We start from the raw sequence: 13269 nt of genomic DNA, 5'->3' as shown, positions 1-13269 counted from the left end.
AGGTGGTAATGGTGGGGGTAAGGAGCGGGGGGGGGAGGGGGGTAATTCTGGAAACAACAATAACAAGGCTAAAGAGCGATAACGTGGTAAAACATTACATAACAAAATTATACACAGAAATCACAATTGCGTGATGCATCAAATGAACAACTCCACAAGGGCCGTGGCGAGGATTCGAACCTGCGTCCAAGAGCATGCCAGACGCTGCCTTAAACCTGGATTCTAACCTGGACGCAGGTTCGAATCCTCGTCACGGCCCTTGTGGATTTGTTCATTTGATGCATCACGCAATTGTGATTTCTGTGTGTAATGAAGTAAGGGCGAAGCGGTAGAACGGCCTATTGACATAGCTCGAGTGCAGGGGGGGAGTTGTGTAAAACTCTGGTTTGTGCCTCGGAGAGGCTGCAGGATCCAGTAAGTTCAATAGAACTTCGGTTTCAACTCTTTTGACCATGTCGTAGCTCAGTCGATTAAGGCAGCGTCTGGGATGCTCTTGGACGCAGGTTCGAATCCTCGCCACGGCCCTTGTGGAGTTGTTCATTACATAACAAACCCACGATAAATATGGAATGGAAATTTAATACAAAAACCAGATCACGAATATAATAATAACTTCCAAAACCGCCGATACCCAAGTCCCAGGGAACAGTGGCAGCCATCTTGAGGTGTTATCTTGAGATGATTTCGGGGCTTAGCGTCCCCACGGCTCGGTCCTCGACCAGGCCTCCTTTTTGTTACACATCCACAGGAAGCAGCACATAGTAGCTGTCTAACTCCCAGGGGCTAGATTCACGAAAGCACTTAAGCAAGTACTTACGAACGTGTACATCTTTCCTCAATCTTTGACGGCTTTGCTTACATTTATTAAACAGTTTACAAGCATGAAAGCTTCCCAATCAACTGTTGTTATTGTTATAAACAGCCTCCTGGTGCTTCGGAGCTCATTAACTGTTTAATAATTGTAAACAAAGCCGTCAAAGATTGAGGAAAGATATACACGTTCGTAAGTACTTGCGTAACTGCTTCGTGAATCTGTCCCCAGGTACCTATTAACTTCCGCAAAGGGACACGTTTCATGTTCTCGTATTAGATGTCGCCGTAGTAAATACTATTGTGATAAAAGCGATGATGACATTTCTCAATTCTCTATTAAGCCAAAACATACTTTCTTGTGCAAGGTTGCCCTTAACTTTCAATATCTACGGACCAACTGCTTAGTAGGTTAACAAACCATTTCGTAACAAAGATGCCTGCGTGCATTTCTAGTGGCAATCAAGAGGATTTCTTAACACGTTACTTTGATACCACAGATACAAAAAATGGAAGCCAAACCATATTGTAAACACCAATAAATCCATTACCCGGTGGTGGTGTCTGGCCAGAGCCCAGCAAGAGTCACGCCAGGCATAAATACGCCGAAAGGTATATGAAAACAGCAACACATGAAACTCTAGGAAATGAGAGTAATATTGTAGAAATATGAGGCGTTGTGGTCCTATATGAGGCTACAGAGGTAGGGATGGGGGGGGGGGGGGTGAGGAACAGCCTATCCCCATTCCTATTCCTACCCCCCCCCCCCCTCCCGTTTTGGTCTCATCTGCAGTCAACACTATAGTAATCTTATAATTTGTATGGTCTTGTAGTTTATATGGTAGTAAATACCTATTACTTTGTCATACAAGTTCAATGACGTGCTGGAGGTGGGGTCCCTCGATTGTTTCAATCGAGGGACCCCACCTCCAAGACAAGTATATGAGTGGGATTGGGTGGTTATAAATAGGAGCTGCCTCGTATGGGCCAATAGGCCTTCTGCAGTTACCTTTGTTCTCATGTTCTTATGTTCTTATGTTACTCGTTCAGAAGCTGTCGTTTGCGTAATCTCTCATAGCGTTTGCCCGAAACATTATGCGTACTAGTGGCTTTAGGTATTGTATGTACTACCTCTTTCTTTAAATCAAACACAATGTTTGTACTGTAACACTGCAGCTATGTATGTACTTTATTGAAATAAATTATTATTATTATAATAAAAAACTGTAAACCTTCACTAAAAATATACAACCTTCAATATATAAAACAACAATTCATATAACTGGTGCACAAGAAATTTATACAACAAAATTGGCAAATCATATTTGGTATACGATACAAATATACTATAAATGACTGCCTATATTTCACGAGAACATCAAGGCCGTCTTCTCCAGCGTTTACACCGTCACTATACAAATGTACTAACCTGCCCGAACCTAACCTAACTGACGACCCACACATAGAAACCCTCCTCGTCCCCCCCCCCCCCCAAAAAAAAAAGGTCGAACACTGACAAAAAACCTTCCCAGGACTTGGTCACTTCTCATACTAGGAAAGGCCAAAGGAACAACTCTGCCAACACCACCTTCAGTTCCCCAACTGATCAAGTACCTCTGTAACCCTTTCCACCACGTCCACGGGATGGGTATGGGGTGCATAATAAAACCATGAATCGATGAATGAACAAGACGTGACACTGTTGATCTCATTGGTACTAAAAGTAACGCACAAGTTACAGGGCGCTTCTATGAAGTATCCCAAGTGATTCACTCACACACGCAGGATAGCAAATAATATCTCACGCAGGATAGCAAATAATATCTCACGCAGGATAGCAAATAATATCTCACTCAGGATAGCAAATAATATCTCACGCAGGATAGCAAATAATATCTCACTCAGGATAGCAAATAATATCTCACTCAGGATAGCAAATAATATCTCACTCAGGATAGCAAATAATATCTCACTCAGGATAGCAAATAATATCTCACGCAGGATAGCAAATAATATCTCACTCAGGATAGCAAATAATATCTCACTCAGGATAGCAAATAATATCTCACTCAGGATAGCAAATAATATCTCACGCAGGATAGCAAATAATATCTCACGCAGGATAAAAATATAGGCTACCCAAATGAAGATGATTTCTCACCCTTAAGGAAATAAACCCAAGATATCCTGCCCGCTTAAGCTGTAAATTCCAAGACAATAGCTAAAAAAAAAAAAAAAACTCGCCAGAACGGCTACAATAGTAAATATTACAAATATAATAACGCAAATTCGTCTTTTAAACTAAATGTGTTTCCTCTGATGTTTGAGGGCGGCGGCGGCGGCAGCTTTAAAAAACACCTAATGAGGAATTCTGTCAGTTAATATTACAATTAAACAAGTAATTAATAGTGAATAAAAGCTGGGACACCCATGCAGCCTTGATATATATATATATTAAATATATATATATATATATATATATATATATATATATATATATATATATATATATATATATATATATATATATATATATATATATAGTGAAGACAGTAGTATCGTCATACACAATTATCCAGAAAACAAGTATGGCTAAGGTAGGGAGGGAATTTTCAGGGGAAAGCCCCAAGCCATTAAGACGAAATAGCACTTGGAAGGGATTTGGAATGGGACGGGGGAGAGGAATGGTGCCCACCCATTGGACGGTCGGGGATTGAACGCCGACCTGCATGAAGCGAGACCGTCTCTCTACCGTCCATCACAAGTGGTTAGACGATAGAGTGTCCAGGGACACTAGAAGGAAACGTTAACTACTCTTGATAAATAACTGGGGTAGGAGGCAGAGGGAGAAAGAGAGGGAGAGGCGTGAGGTACGAAGCACGGGCACGGAAAGCGCAGAGAGGGAATGAGCAACGCAAGAGAAGACGGAAAGGTATAGCCAAGAGGCAACGGGGGAAGGTATAGCCAAGAGGCAACGGGGGAAGGTATAGCCAAGAGGCAAAGGAGGAAGGTATAGCCAAGAGGCAAAGGGGGAAGGTATAGCCAAGAGGCAAAGGGGGAAGGTATAGCCAAGAGGCAAAGGGGGAAGGTATAGCCAAGAGGCAAAGGGAGAAAGTATAGCCAAGAGGCAAAGGAGGAAGGTATAGCCAAGAGGCAAAGGGGGAAGGTATAGCCAAGAGGCAAAGGGGGAAGGTATAGTCAAGAGGCAAAGGGGGAAGGTATAGCCAAGAGGCAAAGGGGGAAGGTATAGCCAAGAGGCAAAGGGAGAAAGTATAGCCAAGAGGCAAAGGGGGAAGGTATAGCCAAGAGGCAAAGGGGGAAGGTATAGCCAAGAGGCAAAGGAGGAAGGTATAGCCAAGAGGCAAAGGGGAAAGGTATAGCCAAGAAGCAAAGGGTGATTACAACAGTAGAGAATAATAATCAACAACACCCCTCCCCAGCACACACACACACACACACACACACACACACACACACACACACACACACACACACACACACACACACACACACACACACACACACAAAATGACATCGCAAGCAAGGCAAAGACTCAGCCTAAATTGTTGCATAGCCACATTAGGAGAAAAACAACAGTAAAGGAACAGGTTATGAGATTAAGGATAGGGGCGGAAGGATTCACTACAAATGACAAGGAAGTGTGTGAGGAATTGAATAAGAAATTCCAGGAGGTCTTCACCTTAGAGCAAGGAGAAATTCCAGAGGTAAGTGAGGGAATAGCTAACCAGGAACCACTGGAAGAGTTTGAGATTACCAGTGGGGAAGTAAGGAAGTGTTTACTAGAGTTGGATGAGACAAAGGCTATAGGCCCAGATGGAATCTCCCCTTGGGTTCTAAAGGAAGGAGCAAGAGAACTGAGCCTACCACTCTCCATAGTGTATAACAAATCACTGGCAACAGGGGAACTGCCAGATATTTGGAAAGCAGCTAACGTAGTCCCGATATACAAGAAAGGGGATAGACAGGAGGCACTGAACTACAGGCCAGTGTCCCTAACCTGCATACCATGCAAGCTGATGGAGAAGATTGTGCGAAAAAAACTAGTGGAGCATCTGGAGCGAAGGAACTTTGTAACACAGCATCAACATGGGTTCAGGGATGGCAGGTCCTGCCTCACAGGGTTACTTGAATTCTACGACCAGGCAACAAAAATAAGGCAAGAAAGAGAAGGGTGGGCAGACTGCATATTTTTGGATTGTCAGAAAGCCTTTGATACAGTGCCAGACAAGAGGCTAGTGCGAAAGTTGGAGATGCAGGCTGGAGTGAGAGGGAAGGTACTCCGGTGGATAGAGGCGTACCTAAGCAACAGGAGACAACGAGTCTGTGTGAGGGGTGAGGTCTCAGATTGGCGAGACGTCACAAGTGGAGTCCCGCAGGGGTCAGTCTTTGGACCTATACTGTTTCTGGTATATGTAAATGATCTCCCAGAGGGTATAGATTCGTTCCTCTCAATGTTTGCCGACGATGCAAAAATTATGAGGAGGATTGAAACAGAGGATGATAGTAGGAGGCTACAAGATGATCTGGATAGACTGAGTGAATTGTCCAACAAATGGCTGTTGAAGTTCAACCCGAGTAAATGCAAAGTAATGAAACTAGGCAGTGGAAACATGAGGCCAGGCACAGGATACAGAATAGGAGATGAAGTACTTAATGAAACAGACAGAGAGAAAGATCTAGGAGTTGATATCACACCAAACCTGTCTCCTGACATAAAGAGAATAACGTCTGCGGCATATGCGAGGCTGGCTAACATCAGAACGGCGTTCAGGAACCTGTGTAAGGAATCATTCAGAATCTTGTACACCACATATGTAAGACCAATCCTGGAGTATGCGGCCCCAGCATGGAGCCCGTACCTTGTCAAGCACAAGACGAAGCTGGAAAAAGTCCAAAGGTATGCTACTAGACTAGTCCCAGAACTAAGAGGCATGAGTTATGAGGAAAGACTGCGGGAAATGCACCTTACGACACTGGAAGACAGAAGAGTAAGGGGGGACATGATCACAACCTACAAAATCCTCAGGGGAATCGACCGGGTAAACAAGGATGAACTATTCAACACTGGTGGGACGCGAACAAGGGGACACAGGTGGAAGCTGAGTACCCAAATGAGCCACAGAGACATTAGAAAGAACTTTTTCAGTGTCAGAGTAGTTAGTAAATGGAATGCATTAGGAAGTGATGTGGTGGAGGCTGACTCCATACACAGTTTCAAATGTAGATATGATAGAGCCCAATAGGCTCAGGAATCTGTACACCAGTTGATTGACGGTTGAGAGGCGGGACCAAAGAGCCAGAGCTCAACCCCCGCAAGCACAATTAGGTGAGTACACACACACACACCCACCCAAGGTAGCCTCACCGCCAACAGGAAGCCCACAGTACTGCGTCACACAGCCTCGGTTTTCTTACCTTCAATTAACAACACAAGTATTTGAATATTCAGGCCACGACCCATCCTCCTGTGTTGATAGTACTCTCTCGTCGCTCGTATCAATATGCAGTAATCCAGCCCCGGTAAGCCACTTCTTGTAATTCTTTTTGAGTCCGAAAAAAAACTTAAAAAATAAAATTAAACATTCGATGGTCTACTGTAATATATTTACAACATTAGGCTTCAGATAGCTTGTATTTAGATTTAACAAATAAATAATTAAACATTTCGGGTTTGTTCAAATTCATTACTACAAAAGTCTACTTTCTGGTTGTCCAGCAACTTGTCCTCTTAAAAAGAACGTCGCTTTTGGCCGTTTGCCCGTATGGCCGAATTTGGACGTAATTTGAAATTGAAAAAAATATGAAAATAAATTTGGGATTTTTTTTGTCCATTACGACATAGTTGTACTGTAGACCACATGGTTACAATAGGTACTTTCACTTAAGGAGGATAGGCTCTCAACCCCCCCCCCCCCAAACGGTATTTATAACCTGTTGGTGGTGTTGTTGTCCTTGTATAACAATGTTGTTACTCCTCTACCGGCCATCTGGCTCTTGTTTACATGGTAGTCAAGCGAGACTGGCGGAATATTGTAATATCTTTTTTTGCATTCTGTAATCACAATGAGATAAGAGATACACAGGGCGGTCTGATTGGCTGGACTATTAAACAGGCGACTTGTTAGAGCCACAACTATTACCACTCTGTGCCGTCCATATTGGGAATACTGATTAGTTAATCAGGAACCGTCACACGGCTAATGATGGGTGGTAATGAACGAGGCCAGGCAGGGTGTCACGCTAGTGGTGGTGGTAATGAACGAGGCCAGGCAGGGTGTCACGCTAGTGGTGGTGGTAATGAACGAGGCCTGGCAGGGTGTCACGCTAGTGGTGGTGGTAATGAACGAGGCCAGGCAGGGTGTCACGCTAGTGGTGGTGGTAATGAACGAGGCCAGGCAGGGTGTCACGCTAGTGGTGGTGGTAATGAACGAGGCCAGGCAGGGTGTCACGCTAGTGGTGGTGGTAATGAACGAGGCCAGGCAGGGTGTCACGCTAGTGGTGGTGGTAATGAACGAGGCCAGGCAGGGTGTCACGCTAGTGGTGGTGGTAATGAACGAGGCCAGGCAGGGTGTCACGCTAGTGGTGGTGGTAATGAACGAGGCCAGGCAGGGTGTCACGCTAGTGGTGGTGGTAATGAACGAGGCCTGGCAGGGTGTCACGCTAGTGGTGGTGGTAATGAACGAGGCCAGGCAGGGTGTCACGCTAGTGGTGGTAATGAACGAGGCCTGGCAGGGTGTCACGCTAGTGGTGGTGGTAATGAACGAGGCCAGGCAGGGTGTCACGCTAGTGGTGGTGGTAATGAACGAGGCCAGGCAGGGTGTCACGCTAGTGGTGGTGGTAATGAACGAGGCCTGGCAGGGTGTCACGCTAGTGGTGGTGGTAATGAACGAGGCCTGGCAGTGTGTCACCCTAGTGGTAATGAACGAGGCCTGGCAGGGTGTCACCCTAGTGGTAATGAACGAGGCCTGGCAGGGTGTCACCCTAGTGGTAATGAACGAGGCCTGGCAGTGTGTCACCCTAGTGGTAATGAACGAGGCCTGGCAGGGTGTCACCCTAGTGGTAATGAACGAGGCCTGGCAGGGTGTCACCCTAGTGGTAATGAACGAGGCCTGGCAGTGTGTCACCCTAGTGGTAATGAACGAGGCCTGGCAGGGTGTCACCCTAGTGGTAATGAACGAGGCCTGGCAGTGTGTCACGCTAGTGGTGGTGCTAATGAACGAGGCCTGGCAGTGTGTCACCCTAGTGGTGGTGCTAATGAACGAGGCCTGGCAGTGTGTCACCCTAGTGGTAATGAACGAGGCCTGGCAGGGTGTCACGCTAGTGGTGGTGGTAATGGCCGAGGCCTGGCAGGGTGTCACGCTAGTGGTGGTGGTAATGGCCGAGGCCTGGCAGGGTGTCACGCTAGTGGTGGTGGTAATGAACGAGGCCAGGCAGGGTGTCACGCTAGTGGTGGTGGTAATGAACGAGGCCTGGCAGGGTGTCACGCTAGTGGTGGTGGTAATGAACGAGGCCTGGCAGGGTGTCACGCTAGTGGTGGTAATGAACGAGGCCTGGCAGGGTGTCACGCTAGTGGTGGTGGTAATGAACGAGGCCTGGCAGGGTGTCACGCTAGTGGTGGTGGTAATGAACGAGGCCTGGCCGGGTGTCACGCTAGTGGTGGTGGTAATGAACGAGGCCTGGCAGGGTGTCACGCTAGTGGTGGTGGTAATGAACAAGATCTGGCAGTGTGTCACCCTAGTGGTAATGAACGAGGCCTGGCAGGGTGTCACCCTAGTGGTAACGAACGAGGCCTGGCAGTGTCACCCTAGTGGTAATGAACGAGGCCTGGCAGGGTGTCACTCTAGTGGTAATGAACGAGGCCTGGCAGGGTGTCACCCTAGTGGTAATGAACGAGGCCTGGCAGTGTGTCACCCTAGTGGTAATGAACGAGGCCTGGCAGGGTGTCACCCTAGTGGTAATGAACGAGGCCTGGCAGGGTGTCACCCTAGTGGTAATGAACGAGGCCTGGCAGGGTGTCACCCTAGTGGTAATGAACGAGGCTTGGCAGTGTCACCCTAGTGGTAATGAACGAGGCCTGGCAGGGTGTCACCCTAGTGGTAATGAACGAGGCCTGGCAGTGTGTCACGCTAGTGGTGGTGCTAATGAACGAGGCCTGGCAGTGTGTCACCCTAGTGGTGGTGCTAATGAACGAGGCCTGGCAGTGTGTCACCCTAGTGGTGGTGCTAATGAACGAGGCCTGGCAGTGTCACCCTAGTGGTAATGAACGAGGCCTGGCAGTGTGTCACCCTAGTGGTAATGAACGAGGCCTGGCAGGGTGTCACGCTAGTGGTGGTGGTAATGGCCGAGGCCTGGCAGGGTGTCACGCTAGTGGTGGTGGTAATGAACGAGGCCTGGCAGGGTGTCACGCTAGTGGTGGTGGTAATGAACGAGGCCAGGCAGGGTGTCACGCTAGTGGTGGTGGTAATGAACGAGGCCTGGCAGGGTGTCACGCTAGTGGTAATGGCCGAGGCCTGGCAGGGTGTCACGCTAGTGGTGGTGGTAATGAACGAGGCCTGGCAGGGTGTCACGCTAGTGGTGGTGGTAATGAACGAGGCCTGGCAGGGTGTCACGCTAGTGGTAATGGCCGAGGCCTGGCAGGGTGTCACGCTAGTGGTGGTGGTAATGAACGAGGCCTGGCAGGGTGTCACGCTAGTGGTGGTGGTAATGAACGAGGCCAGGCAGGGTGTCACGCTAGTGGTGGTGGTAATGAACGAGGCCAGGCAGGGTGTCACGCTAGTGGTGGTGGTAATGAACGAGGCCAGGCAGGGTGTCACGCTAGTGGTGGTGGTAATGAACGAGGCCTGGCAGGGTGTCACGCTAGTGGTGGTGGTAATGAACGAGGCCTAGCAGGGTGTCACGCTAGTGGTGGTGGTAATGAACGAGGCCAGGCAGGGTGTCACGCTAGTGGTGGTGGTAATGTACAAGGCCTGGCAGCGTGTGTTGACGCTAACAAGGATTTGTTTATATCCCCACACCTGCTGGTTAACCCATCCCACCTGTTTCCTCCCCCACACCTGTTTCTTTACCCCTACACCTGTTGTTTCCCCCAGTACATCTGTCACTTCACCCCACACCTGTTGCTTCACCTCCCTACACCTTTTGCTTCACCTCCCTACACCTTTTGCTTCACCTCCCTACACCTGTTGCTTCACCTCCCTACACCTGTTGCTTCACCCCCTACACTTGTTGCTTCACCTCCCTACACCTGTTGCTTCACCTCCCTACACTTGTTGCTTCACCTCCCTACACTTGTTGCTTCACCTCCCTACACCTGTTGCTTCACCTCCCTCAGCCCGTCCTCCAAACAAAGATCCAAAAGTGATTCCATGCACCCACCAAACCCCCTGTTTATGAATGAAAAGCGGTTTACACACGACTCACAACTGCTGACGTTCGAACATATCCGGAACAAGTGCTTCACTGACGAATTTTGTTCGAACCACAACGCTGTAAATGCTTCACCCACGTAATACAAATACAAATAATCACCAACAGAACCTAAACACCTAACCTAACCTAACCTATGCCTATATATACACAATATGCTAATATATTATAATATTAATTTATAATTGAGAAAATTCCCGTTTTGAATGAACAGCATGTTAAAATATATGAGTGCGTCTGTGGGGTTGACCGCTGGATGTAATGGACTTGAGTCGAGGACGGGTTGCCTCCCTACACCTGTTGCTTCACCTCCCTACACCTGTTGCTTCACCTCCCTACACCTGTTGCTTCACCTCCCTACACCTGTTGCTTCACCTCCCTACACTTGTTGCTTCACGTCCCTACACTTGTTGCTTCACCTCCCTACACGTGTTGCTTCACTCCCCAACACCTGTTGCTTCACCCTCTACACCTGTGGCTGTACAGCTAGTGCTGCTGGTGCACCACTAGAGCTACTGATGTACCGTCACTACTACTGTACCGCTGCACTTGTTGTACCATACCCGCTGGTCTGGGACACTTGTTGCTACACAGGTTACACCTGTTACTGACATTTGTACCTCAAATTTTAAGCTCGCTTAACTGATATTCTAAGTCCAATCTTCATGTTTAAATCGTGAAAAATCTGTCTATTAAAAGTTTTCAGCTTATTCACAAGTTATATAGCACAAGCACTCAAGATAGCACACACAGACCTTCAGTTAATATTATTCACTAAAACAATTCATAAGCTTACTGAAGCGTTTTACAAGCGGGGATGTAGAGAGCAGCGCGTGACCTTCCCGTGCGTCCTCTGAATCTGCACTGACTGAGACGCGGCAGGGAGCATTGGCGACCACCCGGGGGAGTCCAAGCGCCTCGGCGGGGAGTAACCCCTGACTTCCTGGGGGGAGAACTAGGGATCATCCTGACATCCTGGGGGAGACCTAGGGATAATCCTGACTTCCTGCTAATATGAGGGGACCGGGGGTGGGTATATTGGGAAAGATAGTAAAGAATAACAGCTGTGCTGCTCACTGCCTACAGGAAATATGAGAATTCTGTCACCATATTGGAAATATTTAGCACCTACTGCGAAAAAAGTAAGTATATAAGTCCGAGGTTCTTCATAGTGGGATGGGGTGGGGGGGGGGAAGAGGAGGGATTTCTGGATTATGTACAAGTGTTTAATATACCTACTTATCTCTCTCATCTCATTTTTCTCTTGTAATGTATTTTTATCATTTATCAATTCTGATAGAAATTACCTACTTAAAATTATCTGCTAGATTAAGGACCTGCCCGAAACGCTGCGCGTACTAGTGGCTTTACAAGAATGTAAATACTGTACTATCCAATGTATTCTCACAAACCCAATGTACCTTCTTGTATATATATATATAAAATAAAATAAAATAAATAAAAAATTGGGGAAACCAACCACCGTAAAGGGATGAATTGTATCAAAACAATACAATTTGAAGCAAGCTGTATTGTGGTCTTACATTGCGAAAAAGTACTATTTCGGTACATTTTACACAGCGGAGGTGTAATTATTATGTACCACAAATTTGGCGGACAGTATTACAATGCTTTTACCTCTTTTTTCAAAGTGCTGCTTTGGAAGACCATTTAGATTCTGCTCGGAAAATTCACGCAGCATCATTAATCAAATATCTGATATGTATTTATCAATTCCTAAGATATATTCTACATTTTAAAGATAAAAGGAACAAGGACTTTTAAGGTGAAGGTGCCCAGCTGCACCAGTCATACAAGAGCGTCTATGCCTTATACAGGTCACTCCTTTCATATTACTTGAAGAGAGAAGTGCTCAACACCCAAGATATAGTTTCAGTTAACACCCAACATCCCCATAACGTTAAACGAGAAGCGGATATTTTAATGAGACTAAAATCCAGCATATGGTTCAGAAAAAAAGATAAATACGGGAGCTTCGTATTCCGGGTATAATGTCTTTCTTCTATTCTAATATCGAATTAGCTGTTAAAGATCATTTTGATGCCAGTCCTCATAAATAAAGGCCAAAATTAAGTCCATTCCATCCACCCGTCATACCCCAGCTGTTTAAGAATGAAAAACGGTTTACACACGACTCATAACTGATGACGTTCGAACACTTCCGGAACAAGTGCTTCACTGACGAATTTTGTTCGAACCACAACGCTGTAAATGCTTCACCCACGTACTACAAATACAAATAATCGCCAACAGAACCTAAACACTTAACCTAACCTATGCCTATATATGCACAATATACTAATATATTATAATATTAATTTATATTTGAGAAAATTTCTATTTTGAACGAACAGCATGTAAAAGTTTATGAATGCGTCCCTACAGTTTTCAAAATATCCCAAACATCCCAAATTCGACACCTGAGCCATATTTTGGAGCCAAATTCTGGCTCTCTGCACGTATTCGCAGTTTGAAATTCCGAATTTTTATATCGAAAATATGTCAATTACTGAAAGCGGCGGTGGGTCACATTTTGCCCAAACCCCCCTGCTGTTTTCAAAATATCCGAAACATATCAAATTCGACACCTGAGCCATATTTTGGAGTCAAATTCTGGCTCTCTGCACGTATTCGCAGTTTGAAATTCCGAATTTTTATACCGAAAATATGCCAATTACTGAAAGCGGCGTTGGGTCACATTTTGCCCAAACCCCCCTGCAGTTTTCAAAATATCCCAAACATCACAAATTCGACACCTGAGCCAAATTCTGTCTCTATTCAATGATTCGCAGTTTGAAATTCCTACTTTTTATTCTGAAAATATGCCAATTACTGAAAGCAGCGGTGGGTAATATTTTGCCCAAACCCCCCTGCAGTTTTCAAAATATCCCAAACATTCCAAATTCGACACCTGAGCCATATTTTGGAGCCAAATTCTGGCTCTCTGCACGTATTCGCAGTTTGAAATTCCGACTTTTTATACCGAAAATA

At 46.1% G+C, this 13269-nt stretch overlaps 1 protein-coding gene across 2 annotated transcripts in view; it reads right to left on the bottom strand.

Moving 5' to 3' along the window:
• The window catches only part of Balat (Beta-alanine transporter), a 122957-nt gene that overhangs the window by 38851 nt on the left and 70837 nt on the right, over positions 1 to 13269 (bottom strand). Inside the window, exon 2 of one of the 2 annotated variants that reach the window (XM_069326564.1) lies at positions 11054 to 11200. The exons of the other annotated variant lie outside the window; for it this stretch is intronic. The gene's annotated coding sequence lies outside the window, so the exon portion shown is untranslated. The remainder of the gene's footprint in view (positions 1 to 11053; positions 11201 to 13269) is intronic. 2 annotated transcript variants of the gene reach the window in all.

This window comes from Procambarus clarkii, chromosome 18 (genome assembly GCF_040958095.1).
Source record: "Procambarus clarkii isolate CNS0578487 chromosome 18, FALCON_Pclarkii_2.0, whole genome shotgun sequence".
NCBI classification, from domain to species: Eukaryota; Metazoa; Arthropoda; class Malacostraca; order Decapoda; family Cambaridae; genus Procambarus; species Procambarus clarkii.
The sequence above is the reverse complement of the archived record's forward strand: the minus strand, read 5'-3'. Positions and strand labels throughout refer to the sequence as shown.